Here is a 17,904-nt window from a genome sequence, read left to right on the forward strand (position 1 = left end):
AAAGAAATACCTTCTCTTCTCCCTTTCTCCTGATTTCCAGCCTCTCACTTATGCCTCCTATTGGCCAAACTCTCCAAATGCCAGAGTGCAAGGGAAGCTGGAAAGTGGAGCTCCCTCCAATATGTAGAAGGGCAGGGAATGTATCTGAGAGCAAAACAGAAAAATGACTAGCAAAAAGCACTAATATTTAAAAAATATGTTAATCATGGGCTCAATCAGAAAGCCTGAATTCACAGAAAAACTCAGAAACATATAAAGAAGAAGAATCTTGGCTTCACAGTTTCCCGTAACTGCTGATAATGGTAAAATTCTAATGTCTTTTAAAGAAAGAGGAAAAAATGCTGATAATCTCATAAAAGGAGGACAGAGTGGGCATCCAAATAATGAGGGAAGTTTTGGAACGAGAACTTCCACTGGCACCTTCTTGGGTTACCCTATCCCTGCTATCAGCACGTAGCCAACTGAGATGAGTATGTGCAATACCAGTTGTGATCTAAAGCCAAGCAAGACTGAACTTCCCTGGGGCTCCACACTTTCTATTGTCAAACGTCTGACATTCCTGGGCTGCTTTATAACTTATTGGAAATACCATTCTATGGAGCTGGCCTCAGAAAAATGTTGCTTTCTGGGATGTTATATCATCATTCACTTCCCAGTCAGAATTGTTTTCTTATATTAGGAATAAATCACAATTTCTTGTCAATGATTCTTCAGTTTATGGTGAGGGAGCTGTACACAGAAAAAAAATTAACAGTGGCTGGCTCTGAGAAGTGCTTCAAAGAATATCATTTGCATCATGAGTTCTTTCTGAAGTCAAAATCTCCCAGCTCAATTTTCACCAATACAATACAAACCTCATTTGAAATAATACAAATATAATACCAACCTAATTTGGTTAACTACCATTATCACTATATACACAGCGTTGAAGCCACGTACTTGGTGGTCATGGTGCACTCCCTAATTGCCTAGAGAATAATGAGAATAATAGTATGGAATCTTGAGATCCAGAGCTGACAGTCGCAGGAGAGATCGACACTTCCAGGGAAAGCGATGATGTTAAAAATGTGCTTGAAGCATATTTTCTGCCTGAATAGCTGGATGATTAACTTCTCAGAACCCTAAAATGTTATAATGGCGAAAGAGGGGAAATTCTTGAGGAATTCAAGACACTCCACCGTTCACTCACAAAGTAATAGTAACAGTTAACAGTTACTGAGTATTTACGGCATACCAAGCACTGTTGTACACACTGCACTTCTCTTAACTCTTTTAAACATCACAACAACTCTCACATTTTCATCTTAGAAGTGAGGAAACAGGCAATAAAAGACCAATTTTCTAATGCTAGAAAATCAGAACTTGCCCTAGGATCACACAAACAGTGTCAGAGACAGAAATGATCCCAGGCAGACTGGTTCGTTCCAGAGTCCACTCTATTAAATATGCTACTCTCTGCCTGTTCCTTCCAGATGGTGATTACATTGTCTTGGCCACCTTATCATGGCACTTTAAAGAGTATTTGAGTGAAAGCTTTGGCTTGAATCTTTGCCTGGTGAACTGCAATAGATTTAGACGTTACAATGGTAGATTACGTTGCTGCATGTAAGCCCCCTTCTATCCTATAAGGATTATATTTGCTCAATAGTTGTTATGGATTTCTCAGGATCACATCAGGGAAGAACTATGTTGTTGACATAGAGTCCTGGAAACACCTGGAATAAGCTTTCAGCCATACCAGCTAGTTGCTATGGATTGCTGTAAACAATTTACCTTAATCAAGTTTAAGGTTTTTTGTGGACAGGAATCTTATCCAAGCTGCCAAAATTGGAGAAAGTCAGGCTGAAATGGTGATGCTAACCTATAAATTAACTGAAGTGTTTATCTGAGGAGTTAATCCACACCTCCTGAGAGACTTCTCTAGCTCATTCTGTGACTCCAAGGTCTACCAAAAGAGCCATTCTACTGCATTACAAATGAGGAAATACCTCTCAACTTGCCACAGTCATATGCTTCCAGCCCACCTGAGAACTTGCTCAATAAATAAGAATATAACTTAGTTACTGCTCTGTCTGTACATATTGCATACTCACCTGCACCCTAAAATTTATTTTTGTTAGAATTATAGAGATAGATCAAGGTAAGATCTGGGTCATTCTTGCTTCATAAAAGGTGCACAGGGGTGACATCATCATGTTACTAGCTATGAAGGGGTTTAATCCAAGAGCAGAACTAATGGAAGCATTTTACTACAAGCCAATTAATTTTCTTCTAGTTCTAAGGACTCGCAAAAACCATAGAGCAATAATTCTCTGGCCACTTCCTGTTCTGAAGTGGTCTCACTTGTTTCTCTTCTCAAAGCAATCACAGAAAGGGAACTCTATATCTAATAAAAAACGGATTCTGGGGCTTCCCTGGTAGCGCAGTGGTTGAGAGTCCGCCTGCCGATGCAGGGGACGCGGGTTTGTGCCCCGGTCGAGGAAGATCCCACATGCCGCGGAGCGGCTGGGCCCGTGAGCCATGGCCGCTGAGCTTGCGCGTCCGGAGCCCGTGCGCCGCAACGGGAGAGGCCACAGCAGTAAGAGGCCCGCGTACCGCAAAAAAAAAAAAAAAAAAAAGAGATTCTAAGTATGCCAGGGATTGCTATGGTTCAGCATTAGTTTTTGAGATGCAATGGAACTCAAATTACATGAGCAATGTGATTTTTAGTGTCAAAGAACTATCTTGCTGAAGGCTCCTCCGGTTATCTATGGTTACATATTAAATTACTCCAAAATTTAGAGGCTTAAACAATGACAACATTTATTTTGCTCACAAATCTGCAATATAGGCAGAGCTCAATGAGGGTAGCTCATCTCTGCTCCACGTAACATCAGCCCCCTCAAAGGCAAGGGGGGCTGGAATCATCTGAAGACTCATTCATTCACATAAATGGTGATTGATACCAGCTGTCAGCCTAGCTGTTAGCTGGGATTTTAGCCAGGACACCGACATGTGGCCTCTTCATGTGGCCTGGACTTCCTCATGACATGGCGGTTGATTCCAAAAGGACAAGTGCCCTGAGCAAGAGAGAGTCAGGCAGAGGCTGGATTTCCTTCTATGTCCTAACCTTGGAAGTCATGCAGTGTCACAACCATCACATTCTACTGTGTGAGGCAGTTAGAAAGATGCACCTAGGTTCAAGGGGAAAAAAACAGACCCCCACCTCTGAATGGGGGAATGTCAATGCACCAGTGTAAGAAGAGCACATGGGATGGGATATATGTCGGGGCTGCAATCGTTGGAAAAAACAATCAGGCACAAAAACCTACTAGTTTCTTTGCTCATCTTTTGAGTCAGCCCAAACAGAGCAATGCCACTCTCTAGGAGGCTTGCCTTACACTCTCTATTTCTTTGAGGATGCCCATCAAAGTATTTTTCTTACTCTTTTTTGGATTCAAAAAGAAGACTGCCTTTTTCTGTTCCTCTAACATCGGCAAAACTCCATATAAAGTATATATAAGTTTTACATATATCGTATGTCCTACAGAAAGACTGTATGATTGGCAGTTGTGTGTATTATAGACAGTATCTTTTTTATGTCTGTGGTCTTTTGAATAATTTTTGTGAACCAAAGAGGAAATATAAAGGGTTATATGGATTCCATTTTAATATTTATGATTAGCTTTATAATATTGTATAATTTACACTACAAAACACTCTTGCTGGATGCCTATGCTTTCTTGTTTGAAAATACTGCTATTGCTATTTTCCTCATATCTTTGGGATGTCGTAAATATAATCAAGTTTAAAAAAAAAAAAACCTATGCAACCAGAGGATAATCATTTTATCTTTGAATTTGTAGGTAATAAATCAGATTCTATCATGGTCAACATTTGTTGGCCATACAGGCCAACTAAGATGATTTGGTGAGATTCAGTGCATTGACCATAGATTCCCAAAGAGGAAAAGACCTCCAACAATGCAGTCATCCCTAGGTATCCGCAGGCCATGGGTCCCAGAACCCCCACAGATACCAAAATTCATGGATGCTCAAATTCCTTACAGTTGGCACTCTGTATCCTTGGGTTCTGAATCTGTGGCTTCAAACAACGCTGGATCGAATCCACAGATGTGGAGCCCACGGGTACAGAGGGTCAACTGTATTTCAAGTCAATACTGTGTGTTTATTTGAGGATAGGAAGATTATGAAGCTTCCATGCCTTTTGTAAATATTTTGCTTCCGTCTAGATTTTGCTAATTGTGCTATATCACATTCTATGAAATATTCTGAATGAAGATGGAAAAAATCATGAAATGTCTTAAAAAGATCAGATCTCCGTAACTAATACAAGAGTAAACACAGCTGAAAAAACTGATTGCCCTACCCTTAATTCAGAGACTATTACTTAGTGGAAGAAGGAAAAAATCTATCAAAGAAGGAGGGTCATTGATTCTAACACCTAATCAGAGAATCTTAAAGAAAAAATGAAGAAAGGCAAAAACATTTTGGATTTATGGACATAATTCTGTATAACTCCTGACAATAGTAAAATTCTGTCATATTTTTTAAGTTGGTAATTTTGTAAAGAAATAAAGAAAAGGCAGCCTTTTCCCTAATCTGGCGCATTTGTTTTAGGGGGAAAAATGCTGAAATTGTATTGTTTTAAAGGAAACACGCTCTGAACATTTGTTGACAAGACCCAAAGGAAGGTTTTTTGTGGAGGTTATTTTGTTTGTTTCTGTCTTTGTAGTGTCTGTACTTTTGAAAATTCCCCTGGTAACTGAATTTTAAAGATTATTGCTCAAACTTGGTAGATTTGAGGCAAATTGTTTATGAAAGTGTTGTGAAAATAAAAAAGACTTGAATAAAGCCATCTTTAAAAGTAGCAGCTATGAATTGGAGTGGTTGGAAATTTAAAAAAAAATACTTGCAGCATAGCCAAAATTGTTAGTGAGTCAAGATAATTTTCGCAAATAGGTGTCTGAGTTTGCAGGAAGGGGTGAAAGAATAAACAACCCAGGGACACAATTATTACAAATTAATGCAAAATAAATAGCCTGCCTGGAATAACCATTACCTACCCACATACTTGCACACATTAGTAATGAGACTTCTGTCAATACCTACCTATAAGTCACTTTCATTCTTTTATAGCTGAACTTGGTCCATGGAGGAGTAGAAGGCGAGAAGAAGAGAACAGGCGGCCATAGTATGATAATTTAGGACTCTACATTTCAAATACTATTTTAATCCCGTATATTTCTTCTTCCCCCCTGAGATTGAATCAGTGTTTCAGGAAATCTTTCCACCTCAGCAGTTAGTTAAACTAAGAGAATAAAATAACTATGATCTTTGAAGAAAGGAAGAAAAGAAAGATAAGGAAGAAGGGAGAATATAGGAGAATCAACAGTGAAATGAAGGAAGGCCAAAAAGAAAGAAAAGAGAAAGATTAGGCAATACAGAGGAAAGGAAACAAGAAAAAAAAAGGAAAAAGTGGGAAGCAAAAAGTGAGGATACCGTGAGCCAGGCACTAGCCCATTGAGGCCCACAGACTAGATCCAGCCCATTGCCGGTGTGTGTACAGTACCAGCCAAGAATGGTTTTTACATTTTTAAATGGTTGGAAAAAAATCAAAAGAAGAACAATATTTTATGATACATAAGATTAGTATGTCCGTACATAAAGTTTTATTGGTTATATAAAAACTTGTGCTCATAAATAAAGTTTTATTGGAACACACCTATGTCCATTATTACATGTTGTCCAGGGTGTTTTTGTGCTAAAAGGGCAGAGTAGTGTAGTTGTGACAGAGACTATAACCCCCAAAGACTAAAATATTTATTATGTGGTCCTCACAGAAAAAGTCTGTGGACCCCTATAAATATTTATCAAATATCAACTATGTACTCAGCACTACCCTCTATTTGATGGAGGATACAAAAGAAAAGAAAAGAATGAAGACGTGGTTTCTATCTTTGGGCACTTACAATCTAGTTGAGGAAAGGGAAATTGGTAGCTGTTGTCCCTCATAGTTGATTTCTAGGAACTACAAAAATAGTATTCATGTATGGTTTATTTCTTCTTTCTTTTTTTTTTTTTTGCAAATGTTAACATCAACTTTACTAATGTTCATCCAAAACAAGAAAGGTTCAAAATGACTTTCAAAATAGGAAAATGTGCAACCAATCTGTGCTATATCCATGGGATGGGATACTATTTAATAATAACAAAAAATAACTTTCAAGCCACCTAAGACACAGAAGTAACTGAAATGCATATGGCTAAGTAAAGAAGCCAGTCTGAATACGGTTTCATATCATATGATCTGATTAATATTAAATTCTGAAAAGGACAAAATTATATAGATGTTAAAATAATCAGTGGTTACCAGGGTTCCATGGGTGTCCAGGGTGTTGAATAGGTAGTGAATGTATGATAACTTTTTTTTTAACATCTTTATTGGAGTATAATTGCTTTACAATGTTGTGTTAGTTTCTACTGTATAACAAAGTGAATCAGCTATACATATACATATATCCCCATATCCTCTCCCTCTTGCATCTCCCTCCCACACTCCCTATCCCACCCTTCTAGGTGGTCACAAAGCACCAAGCTGATCTCTCCATGCTATGCAGCTGCTTCCCACTAGCTATCTATTTTACATTGGGTAGTGTATATATGTCAATGCTACTCTCTCAATCATCCCAGCTTACCCTTCCCCTTCCCTGTTTCTCCAAAGAAGATATACAGATTGCCAAAAAACACATGAAAGGATGCTCAACATCATTAATCATTAGAGAAATGCAAATCAAAACTACAATGAGGTATCACCTCACACCAGTCAGAATGGCCATCATCAAAAAAATCTACAAACATAAATGCTGGAGGGGGTGTGGAGAAAAGGGAATCCTCTTGCACTGCTTGTGGGGATGTGAATCGGTACAGCCACTATGGAGAACAGTATGGAGGTTCCTTAACTAAAAATAGAACTATCATATGACCCAGCCATCCCACTACTGGGCATATACGCTGAGAAAACCATAATTCAAAAAGAGTCATGTACCACAATGTTCACTGCAGCTCTATTTACAATAGCCAGGACACGGAAGCAGCCTAAATGTCCATTGACAGATGAATGGATAAAGAAGATGTGGCACGTATATACAATGGAATATTGCTTAGCCATAAAAAGAAATGAAATTGAGCTATTTGTAGTGAGGTGGATGGACCGAGAGTCTGTCATACAGAGTGAAGTAAATCAGAAAGAGAAAAACAAATACCGTTTGCTAACACATATATATGGAATCTAAAAAAAAAAAAAAAAAAAAAAATGGTTCTGATGAACCTAGGGACAGGACAGGAATAAAGACGCAGATGTAGAGAATGGACTGGAGGTTTATTTCTTCTTATTCTTGCTAAACTTGATACCTTGTAAACAGTCATAGTATTAGAACTCATGCAGTTAGAGTACAATTGCATCCTTAAAACTTCTATTTATATCCTTAAATTCTAGTTTCACATCATCATCTACGTTTTCAACAAACCTACAAAATACCACAAATATGCAACACACAAAAGCACAACAAACGTACCAAATACCACAAAGGCTTGATCTCGAATAGATAATCCAGCAAACCAGTGTCTCAGTGAGACAATTCCTAAAAGAGAGGAAAGTTTTGGCAGAAGATGTATACAAACATCTAAGGATTTAATGTGACCCTATATGTTGGGTTGCTGATCCAAAGGGGATGATATGGGTCACCCTCACCAGGCTAAAATAGAAGTAAAATGCCCTAATGCTCCCCTCGAGTGTTTTCTTTAAAAGTGGCAATTTTTCAACACTCTTAATGGCTGCACTGTCCAATATGGTGGCCACTGACCAAGTGTGGTTAGTGAGCACTTGAAATAGGCTGGTCCAATTTGAGATGTGCTGTAATTATAAAGCACACATCCTATGTCCAAGACTTACTATGAAAAAAAGAATGAAAAACATCTAATTAGTATTTTTTTCTAGATCTTGATTACATGCTAAAATAATATTTTGGATATATTCGATTAGAGTAAGTATTTTATTCAAATTAATTTTGCCTGCTTTTTAAACTTTAAAAAATGTGGGGCTTCCCTGGTGGCGCAGTGGTTGAGAGTCTGCCTGCCGATGCAGTGTACACGGGTTCATGCCCCAGTCCAGGAAGATCCCACATGCCGCGGAGTGGCTGGGCCCGTGAGCCATGGCCGCTGAGCCTGTGCATCCGGAGCCTGTGCTCCGCAACGGGAGAGGCCACAACAGTGAGAGACCCGCGTACCGCAAAAAAAAAAATGTGGATACTACAAAATATTAAATGACCTATGTGTTTGCATCTTAGTTTAATTGCACAAAGATGCTTTAACACGTTGATTGGGCCATTGCTAGGTCTGTGTTAAAGAGGTAGCTGCATGGCTCATTTCCTCAACTCCTTCATTGCTCAAATGTCCTCTACTTGACAAGGTCACTCAATGTAAATTACAGCTCCCTAAATTCTTGATCTCCTTATGCAGCTCTATGTCTTTTCAATTAACATTTATTATCAACCTAGCTCACTACATAGCTTATTTATTATATTGATTGTTTATGGTCTTTCCCCCCTGCCTCTACCTCTGTAAGGTAGAATTATATCTGTTTTTCCTCACTGATGCATCCTCAGCACATAGAACAGTGCCTGGGACGTGGTAGGCAACTTTTTAAAATATGCTGAATAAATGAACGGTAAATGTTAAAAGAAACATTGCAAAATATTCTAGTGAAATATCTATGATCAGTATGTGAGGTCTTTAGGCAAGGTTGTCAAAGGGTGGTGTTTTTTTTTAACCTGCTTTCCTGTAAGCTTATATCCTCCAACTTATGCCCAGCTCTATCCTCCAGGCCGCTGCCCCTGATGCTGAGACCTTGCTGTTCTTTACTTCCTGCTTCTAGGCCAGCTGAGAGATTTAGGGTTTGGGGCACTAGAGATCAGATTTTGGCCCTGGAGCAATATTACTGAGCTTCCCCCATGCAGTTGAATTGATATGTAGTACCTTAATAAAATGTTTCTGTGATGCAATTTATATACATGCCCTCATTTAACTGGATTAAAGTGAATATGACAAAGTGAGATTTGTTCATTCACCTCTGAGTTTGAATTGGAAAGTATTACCAACAGAAGCTCCTAAGAAATAGTATGTAAAACACAGCTGGGAGCTAAATTAATGGCACCAAATACATAACAGTGCCAACCATCAGATTTTGGGCTATAGGTACTAATGACACACCAAGCTTTTCCCATCAGGAATAAAAAGAAATATTGCTCTGAAAATGGTCCAAATCACCCAGAAGTTCTTGATTTTATCCAAAACTCATCAAATTCCATATTCTTTTCATATTTCTGCTTAAGTTTTTATACGTTAAATCACACCCAAATTATAGTTAAATGGAGATTGCTCATGTCCAGGAAGAATTATTGTAGCATCTGCTCATTTATTATATCAAAGTTGTTAATATCCATTCTACTTTTTTTATGCCCCATTTTACCAGGAAGAGAAATGGTCTCATTTTGGCAGTCTTTACACTAAGACCACTACTTAGTTTCTTGATGTAAACCTTACATCCAAGTAGAACTGCCAACTCTTATCATGTGACCTAAGACTCATACTTCTTGTCTAGTAATATTTTCCCAAGGGAACTCCCAGGCTCTGTGATTGATATCCTCACCATTAGAGAGTCACTCCTTTGTTTATGTTGTATAATCTGGGACAAGACATTTTTATCCTTAGAAGTCTTTGTTGAAAATCATTACTCTGTGGAGTGTTACATATGGTTAAGGTATTATTAGAGATTTATACCTTAGCATAGATTAGTATATCAAATTGTTTCCCTATTTAATTGCCAGTTGACATTGTTGTTCTGAGAGAATGAGGCATACGAGATGAAAACTGATGAGAAGATCAGGAGATGAGAGAGAGTGCTATATTTCAGAGTATTGAACTTAATCTGAAGTAGAGAGGATTCCTTGGAGAATGGAAATAAAAGGCTTTGGTCAGTCATGAGGAGACTGGGGGCCAGAAGAAGGGAGAGAGATCAGGACGATCAAACAGAGCTGGGAGGTAAGGAAGGGGCTATGTAGAAATTTCACTTAGTGCTCCATGGCTCCTTTACTCTCTCTTACTCATCATTAATACTAGTCAAAATGCCTCTTTTTATTTCAAATTACTGTCTTACCCAAGGACCTGGCAAAAACCAGAAGGTACACTTAAACACTGGAAGATTTGAGGAGAGTTTAATTAAAATCATTTTTTGCAAATGTGTGTGCAGGGTTTAGGAGGAGCGAGAGGGCGTACTACAGTACCTTGAAACTAGCAACAGAAGGGAACTGTGACCAGCCCTGGGTCTGAAAATGCAAACAGTGGGAAAGAGTATTAGAACTGAGATACAAAACTGGATGAAGAGGTTCCCTGACGTGAGCCGTGGCCTTTGGTAGAGGAACAAAGCCAACCCTCAGCGACCCGGCAGACAAGGAGGTGGGAGAATAAATACAGGGACCTCATACTCCTCCCAGCCTCCAACTTCCTGCTAGAGCCTCTGTTAGCCAGACCCAACCTTTAACAGAAGGTCCTGTTAATAGCAAGGGAGCCTAACCTATTTTCAACAAGGAAGAGAAATAAACTGTTTCTGTCAACTTTTTATAGAATATTACATTTTTAATAAACTATTCTTCATTTCAAAGTGAGTTCATGCTTTCCTCATCCTCCCCATTGTTAGTCAAGACTTCAGAATTTCTACAGGCACTAAATTCTGGGTTTAAAATAATGTATCATATTGGAATCAACGGAGTACAAATGTAAAGTGCCCCTAACTTATAACAGATTTTTTTTTAGTTGTTGCAACTGTATTCAATCAACTGTACCCAAGCAACTGAACTAAACTATTCTAAGTCAAAGCCAAAAAAATGACAGGCTCATGAAAAAATTATTTTGGAAGCTGGAAACATTTGCCTTGGTATCACTCTTAATGTTACTTGAAAATTTTGTACACAGGGACAGACATAGGATACCCACACACACACCAACACACAGACACACCCCTATAGCCAGCAAGCTAAACTGGTATTCAGAGCTACACAGTTCACAATTAAGTGAAAAAAGAAAAGAAAAAAACACTGCTGTCATGCACAGACAGATGAACAATTGGGATGACAGCTGTATGCCAACAACCGGTGGGTGATAAAGAGCTGAAACGAGATTCCAAGTTAGGTGGAAAATAGGATGTACTTCTAGAGTTGTGTTTTCTATAACCACCAACAAATAAAAGAATATAATATAGAACTTAGGGGTCCTAAAAATTAAAACCCATACCTTGCAAGAATCACTGTTTCAAAGTTCCAGTTCTGAGGTTCACTACTTCGCCAATTACAATTCCAACATTTTGCATAAAACAAATGCATAAATTAATTAACAATTCCCAGGAAATAGTGTTGTTTTGAGTCTTGGGGTTTTATTTGTCTATTTATTTATTTATCAGTCTTCGCTTATTTTAGCAAATAGCTTTTTTCTTAACCAAAGAACTTGAAATGAAAAGAACTAAGTCAAAGCAATACTAGATGACGAGTATGTTTTTTTCCATAAAGCCTTTGCTTTTATTCTTGGAAGAAAAGAAAATGACTGTGAGATCAGTCCTTTGACAATTCACAGACATTGACTGTAACAGCTCTCTTTGAAGCCGACGTTGAAGCATCAGAGTCTTTGTAGCTCCTATGTTTTGAGCGCTGGTATCCTAACAATCTAGTATAGGAGATAATGAGTCTCTATCTCTTTATTTGCCTCTGCTTAATGTTAGCAAAGCAAAGACAGCTAATTTTTCATCCACTGAATACTTATTATTCCCCCAAAGCCAGTGTTCTCACTGAAGAATGACTGGATGTTCACTGAAAGTAAAGGAATTCCCTTTTTAAAAAATCTAATGATTTAGGAATTATAAATTCCTACTTTTCCACCACTGATTACCACTTATATCCAAGATACTGTTACTTCTACATACACTAGGATGAGCATATGGGTTGTTAAGAATGGTGGCCATTCTGATTGGTAAGGGCTCATGATACACCAGTTATTACATATTTAGAACATTTATGTCCATTTTATATCAACAACAAAACCCAGTACCATCATAGACTCTAAATACAAAGCTTATGGAAGATGAGAAATACAACCTTCTTTTTTTTGGGGGGGCCTCTCACTGGTGTGGCCCCTCCCGTTGCGGAGCGTACGCTCTGGACACGCAGGCTCAGTGGCCATGGCCCATGGGCCCAGCCACTCCGTGGCATGTGGGATCTTCCCGGACTGGGGCACGAACCAGTGTCCCCTGCATCAGCAGGCGGACTCTCAACCACTGCGACACCAGGGAAGCCCACAACCTTCTTTTCATGTCTCCTCCCACTCCACGCCACATTTTATGGAAATTCTTCAGTATTTATGATCAATGGTAACTGATTTTTCATATTATATTTCTCTTTTAAGAATCACTTTTGGGGACTTCCCTCGTGGCGCAGCGGTTAAGAATCCACCTGCCAATGCAGGGGACACGGGTTCGATTGCTAGTCTGGGAAGATCCCACATGCTACGGAGCAACTAAGCCTGTGCACCACAACCACTGAGCCCACGTGCTACAACTACTGAAGCCCGTGCTCAGCAACAAAAGAAGGCACCGCAATGAGAGCCTGCGCACTGCAACGAAGAGTAGCTCCCGCTCTCTGCAATTAGAGAAAGCCCACGCGCAGCAATGAAGACCCAACGCAACCAAAAAAAAAGAAAAAGAATTACTTTTGGGACGTCCTGGCTGTCCAGTGGTTAAGACTCCGCATTGCCAATGCAGGGGGCGAAGGTCGGATCCCTAGTCAGGAAAATAAGATCCCATCTGCTGTGCAGTGTGGCCAAAAAAAAAGTAATAATAATGTCGTATGTCAATTGTACCTCATTAAAAAAAATCTTAAAAGAATCACTTTTTACATTTACACTAGGTTTTATAATTATATTAATTATTTAGATAGCGAACATGTTTTCTAGTCTTGGTATTACCCAGAATCTTTTTAATTCTTAATATTCCCCCCTTTTAAAGTTATGTTTTATTTCTCTGTGTTGATTCATTTTTTGATTGGATAGAGAAATACAGGAAGGTTACTTGGGTAGTATACAGGGGAGAAATCCAGGTTTGGGGGGCCTGAAACTTATACAACTTTAGGAGTTCTATTCAAGAAAAAAAATACACAATTATGATTACTCATTTACAGTATGTAAATTGTAACTTGATAAAAAATTAGGTATGAAAATAATTTTTATTCAGGATGAGAAATAAATTGCAAAATCTTAAAGTATGAACAAATACTACAAATGTTACAAAATCCAGAAAATAACATAGTGTTTATATTAGTTAATTGCCTGCTATAGCACATATTTTTCTACATTTTTTACTGCATCTTCTTTATACACCTCTTCATGACAGCTTTGTAGTACCATTTTCTATACAGAGGAGCAAAAGGGAATTCCTAGAGCATAGTTGATCAGATTTTGCCTCTGATTACTAATAGTTTCAAAAATTACTTTTAATTTCACAACTTGCTATTGATAATGTGATATAATTTTTTTGAACCCCTGTCATACTTGGGAAAACCACCATCTAGTTTCTTTCATATAGAGCAGAGTGGTTGAAATATTCACAGACTCACTTCAGCTTGTCCATTTCAAACTCTGCTTCTCTGCACTCACTCACTTTGGGGGTTAGGGTTCTTCCCATGGAGGTAAAATCTCTGCCTTTGCATCGTGATGTCATGATATCTTTAACTATCTGCTTAACATATTCTGTCTTTAAAATTCAGAAATTTTATGCTTATGACTATGTGTGGGGTTTATTCATCAGTGTGCTTGGTATTTTATTAGCCCTTTTGTTATAAAAACCAAATCTTTATGGACTCAGACCTGTGAGTTTTTGTCATCAACTCCTGAAAATCCCCATATATATACCAAACTACTCAGATCTCTCTTCCAGGTCAGTTGTCCCTTCTCTCTTCATATTTATTTTTTTAATCTCTCAATGCTGGGAGAATTCCTGAGTTGTCTTCCAATTTACTGGTTTTTGTTCCTGCCATTTAAACCTGCTATTTACTGCTTCTGTCACCATCACGTTTCACCTCTAAGAAATGTTTCCTGACCACCCTGATATAAATCAAATGTCCTCACAATTTTTAAACTTTAAAAAAAAAAATACTTTTGGGTGGATGGACCTAGAGTCTGTCATACAGAGTGAAGTAAGAAAGAGAAAAACAAATACCGTGTGCTAACACATATATATGGAATCTAAGGAAAAAAAAAAAAAGGTCATGAAGAACCTAGGGGTAAGACGGGAATAAAGACACAGACCTACTAGAGAATGGACTTGAAGATATGGGGAGGGGGAAGGGTAAGCTGTGACAAAGCGAGAGAGAGGCATGGACATATATACACTACCAAACGTAAAATAGATAGCTAGTGGGAAGCAGCCACATAGCACAGGGAGATCAGCTCGGTGCTTTGTGACCACCTAGAGGGGTGGGAGGGAGGGAGACGCAAGAGGGAAGAGATATGGGAACATATGTATATGTATAACTGATTCTCTTTGTTATAAAGCAGAAACTAACACACCATTGTAAAGCAATTATACTCCAATAAAGATGTAAAAAGAAACAAACGGTCTTGTAATAACCTAAATGGGAGAAGAATTTGAAAAAGAATAGATATATGTTTATGTATAACTGAATCACTTTGAAACTAACACAACATTGTAAATCAACTATAGTTCAATATAAAATAAAAACTTAAAAAAAAGAAAGAAAAAAAAAAACTTTTGGCCTCGCAGTGCGGCACGTGGGATCTTAGTTCCCCAACCAGGGATTGAACCCATTCCCCCACAGGGGAAGCGCAGAGCCCTAACCACTGGACCACCAAGGAATTCCCCCTTGCAATTTTTAATAATAACATTAAATACATATTTTCTGAAGTTTTCTTTTGTTTCTTGGGGGATGTTGTCAGAGCTTGTATAAGTCCCTGCACAAGTCTTTCAGAGTCAGGAGAGGATAGCAAGGTACAGCTTAGATTTTTGTTGTTGTTGATTTCCTAGTTGTTTCAGAGGACCAGCCTTTTGAGGGAAATAGAGAGTGTGTACAACATTTGAAGGCATCACTCTTGAGCTGAAGTCTCTTCTCTTTGGTAATTGTGGCAGCCCGCCATTGCCCCATTCCACTACTGTCAATAGCTAATCCTTAAAGGTTAGCTATTACAGAATCCTCCTTCTTCTTTGAATATAATAAAAAAATAAATATTTGGTCTTCCTCCCTAGTTCCTGGCACACAGCTCCTAAAACCCTTGCAATCTCCAGTGATAAAAGTATCTTTCATATGCTAATGAGAAGATAAGTGGCTGGGAAGATATCAGTAGCTGAGGACCCCTAGATACCTTCTGGTCACCAGAAGTCAAGGCATGATTAGAGCGTTGGAACTTCCAGTCCCACCCCTATACCTCCAGGAAGAGGAGAGGGTTGTAGGTGGAATTAAATCACTAATGGCCAGTGATTTAATCAATTATACCTCTGTAATGAAACCTCGATAAAAACCTCTAAGCAATGGGTTTGGTGGAGCTTCCAAGTTGTCAAACACATCCCTATACAGGGAGGGTGGTGCACCCCCCCCAACGGGAACAGAAGCTCCTGGATTCAGGATCCCTTCAAACCTCGCCCTATGCACCTCTTCCCCTGGTTGGTCATTTACATCTTTCTCATAAACTGGTAAACCTAAGTTAAATGTTTCCCTGAGTTTTGTGAGCTATTCTAGCAAATTATCAAAACACTTTTATCTTTTCCTGCATTATAGAATATTTTAAAGAAAATGGAAATTACCCATTTCTTTTTTTGCAGTACCTGGGCCTCTCACTGTTGTGGCCTCTCCCATTGCGGAGCACAGGCTCCGGACACGCAGGCTCGGCGGCCATGGCTCACGGGCCCAGCCGCTCCGTGGCATGTGGGATCCTCGCGGACCGGGGCACGAACCTGTGTCCCCTGCATCGGCAGGCGGACTGTCAACCACTGCACCATCAGGGAAGCCCGAAATTACCCATTTTTTAAGTGTGAAGAGTGCACCCATAAAATTGTCTCAGTCCAATACTTTTTTGGAATTAAGCTCTCTGAGAAACAGCTGTGAGAATCTCTAGTTTTATAGCCAAGTCAGACAGTGTGGGTAACCTGGGGGCCAATGCTGTGACTGACACCTAAAGGGAGGGCACCTTGTGAGACAGAGCACTTAAACCTGTAGGTAGTTAGCAGCAGAACCGACTTGAATTGTGAGACATACATTTGGTATCAGAATTAGTTGGTGTCGGGAGGAAAAAAAAACCTGACAATGCACCGTCCCAGAGAAGTGCGTGACTGGAACGAAAGCCATTTCCTATTTTCTGTGCGTCCCAAGTATACTCGTCTCTGGGGTCTTCTTAACTTACACACACATTTCTTTAAGTGCATCAATGCTTACCTTTGACTCCAACTCTTTCCCCGGCAGACTTGGGAAGGTCAATTACCTCACGGTAACTTAACCAAATAAACAGAATAGGAAGAAAGTTACTTGTCCAAGAGGATTAACAAAGCAAACTACCAAAAAGATTCATGTATTTAAAATGTCTAAGTCGGGTCCCGTTACTCAGGTTTTTGCTCTCTTCAATCCTTTAGTTATACTCTACCTGTTCTACTTGGTTACTGGCCAACTGCCCAAACCTTAAGACTATAACCATTTTTCAGTTGATATCTTTAGGATTTTATAGATTATCTATACAAATAATGATAATCTTAACAGAGATAACCTTTTCTGTTCCATTGTCTTATGTAATGTTGGGCGTTTGCTTCAGATAAACATTCTCTTTTATGTTTAGGAACTGTCCTTCTAGTCTCAAGTTAAGCACTCAATTTTTTGTTTTTATTTGTTTTAAATGAGTTGGACATTGTATCATCAGGTGCATTCTCAAAATCTATTGATGCTTCCATGTCAAATAGTTTAACTTTGATCTGCTGATCAAAAATTTATTAACCTTGATAGTACTGAAACATGTTTGCATTTTTAGAATAACCCCTACTTGGCTACGGCATATTATTGTTTTAGCACAATACTAAGAACAAATTGCTGTCATTTGTAAAATTTTGCATCATATTCACAAGTGCAATTGGCTCACGTTTGATTTTTTTAGCTCTTTGTTAGGCTTTGACATACAGAAATACGATGGTTATGTAAAATGAATCGGTACACTTTTTCTCTCTTTTCCTGCATTATAGAGAAATTACCCATCTCTTTGTTAAGTGTTAAGAACTCATCCATCAAATTGTCTTAGTCAACACTTTTTTTGGAAGTAAGCTTTCTAAGAAACAGTATTTACTTTTTATAATTATACAAGGAAAACATGTCCATTTATGTTAGTGCTGTCAAAAAATTAGAACTACAGCTCATCAAAAAGTTTATAAAATCAGGGCTTCCCTGGTGGCGCAGTGCTTGAGAGTCCGCCTGCCGATGCAGGAAACACAGGTTCGTGCCCCGGTCCGGAAAGAGCCCACATACCGCGGAGCGGCTGGGCTCGTGAGCCATGGCCGCTGAGCCTGCGCGTCCGGAGCCTGTGCTCCACAACGGGAGAGGCCACAACAGTGAGAGGCCCATGTACCGCAAAAAAAAAAAAAAAAAAAGTTTATAAAGTCATTTTAATATCACAGTTCAGAGCGTGTGTTAACTTTTTGCCTAGTCTTTTCTGCCTGTAATTTTCCATTTATCTCCCTGTTATCGACAGTGCTCACTGCTGTTCCTCATTCAAATACATAAACACAGAGCATTTACTTGACTGTTTTGTTACCTGA

The sequence above is a fragment of the Grampus griseus genome (genome assembly GCF_964374135.1).
Source record: "Grampus griseus genome assembly, chromosome: 7".
Lineage (NCBI taxonomy): Eukaryota > Metazoa > Chordata > Mammalia > Artiodactyla > Delphinidae > Grampus > Grampus griseus.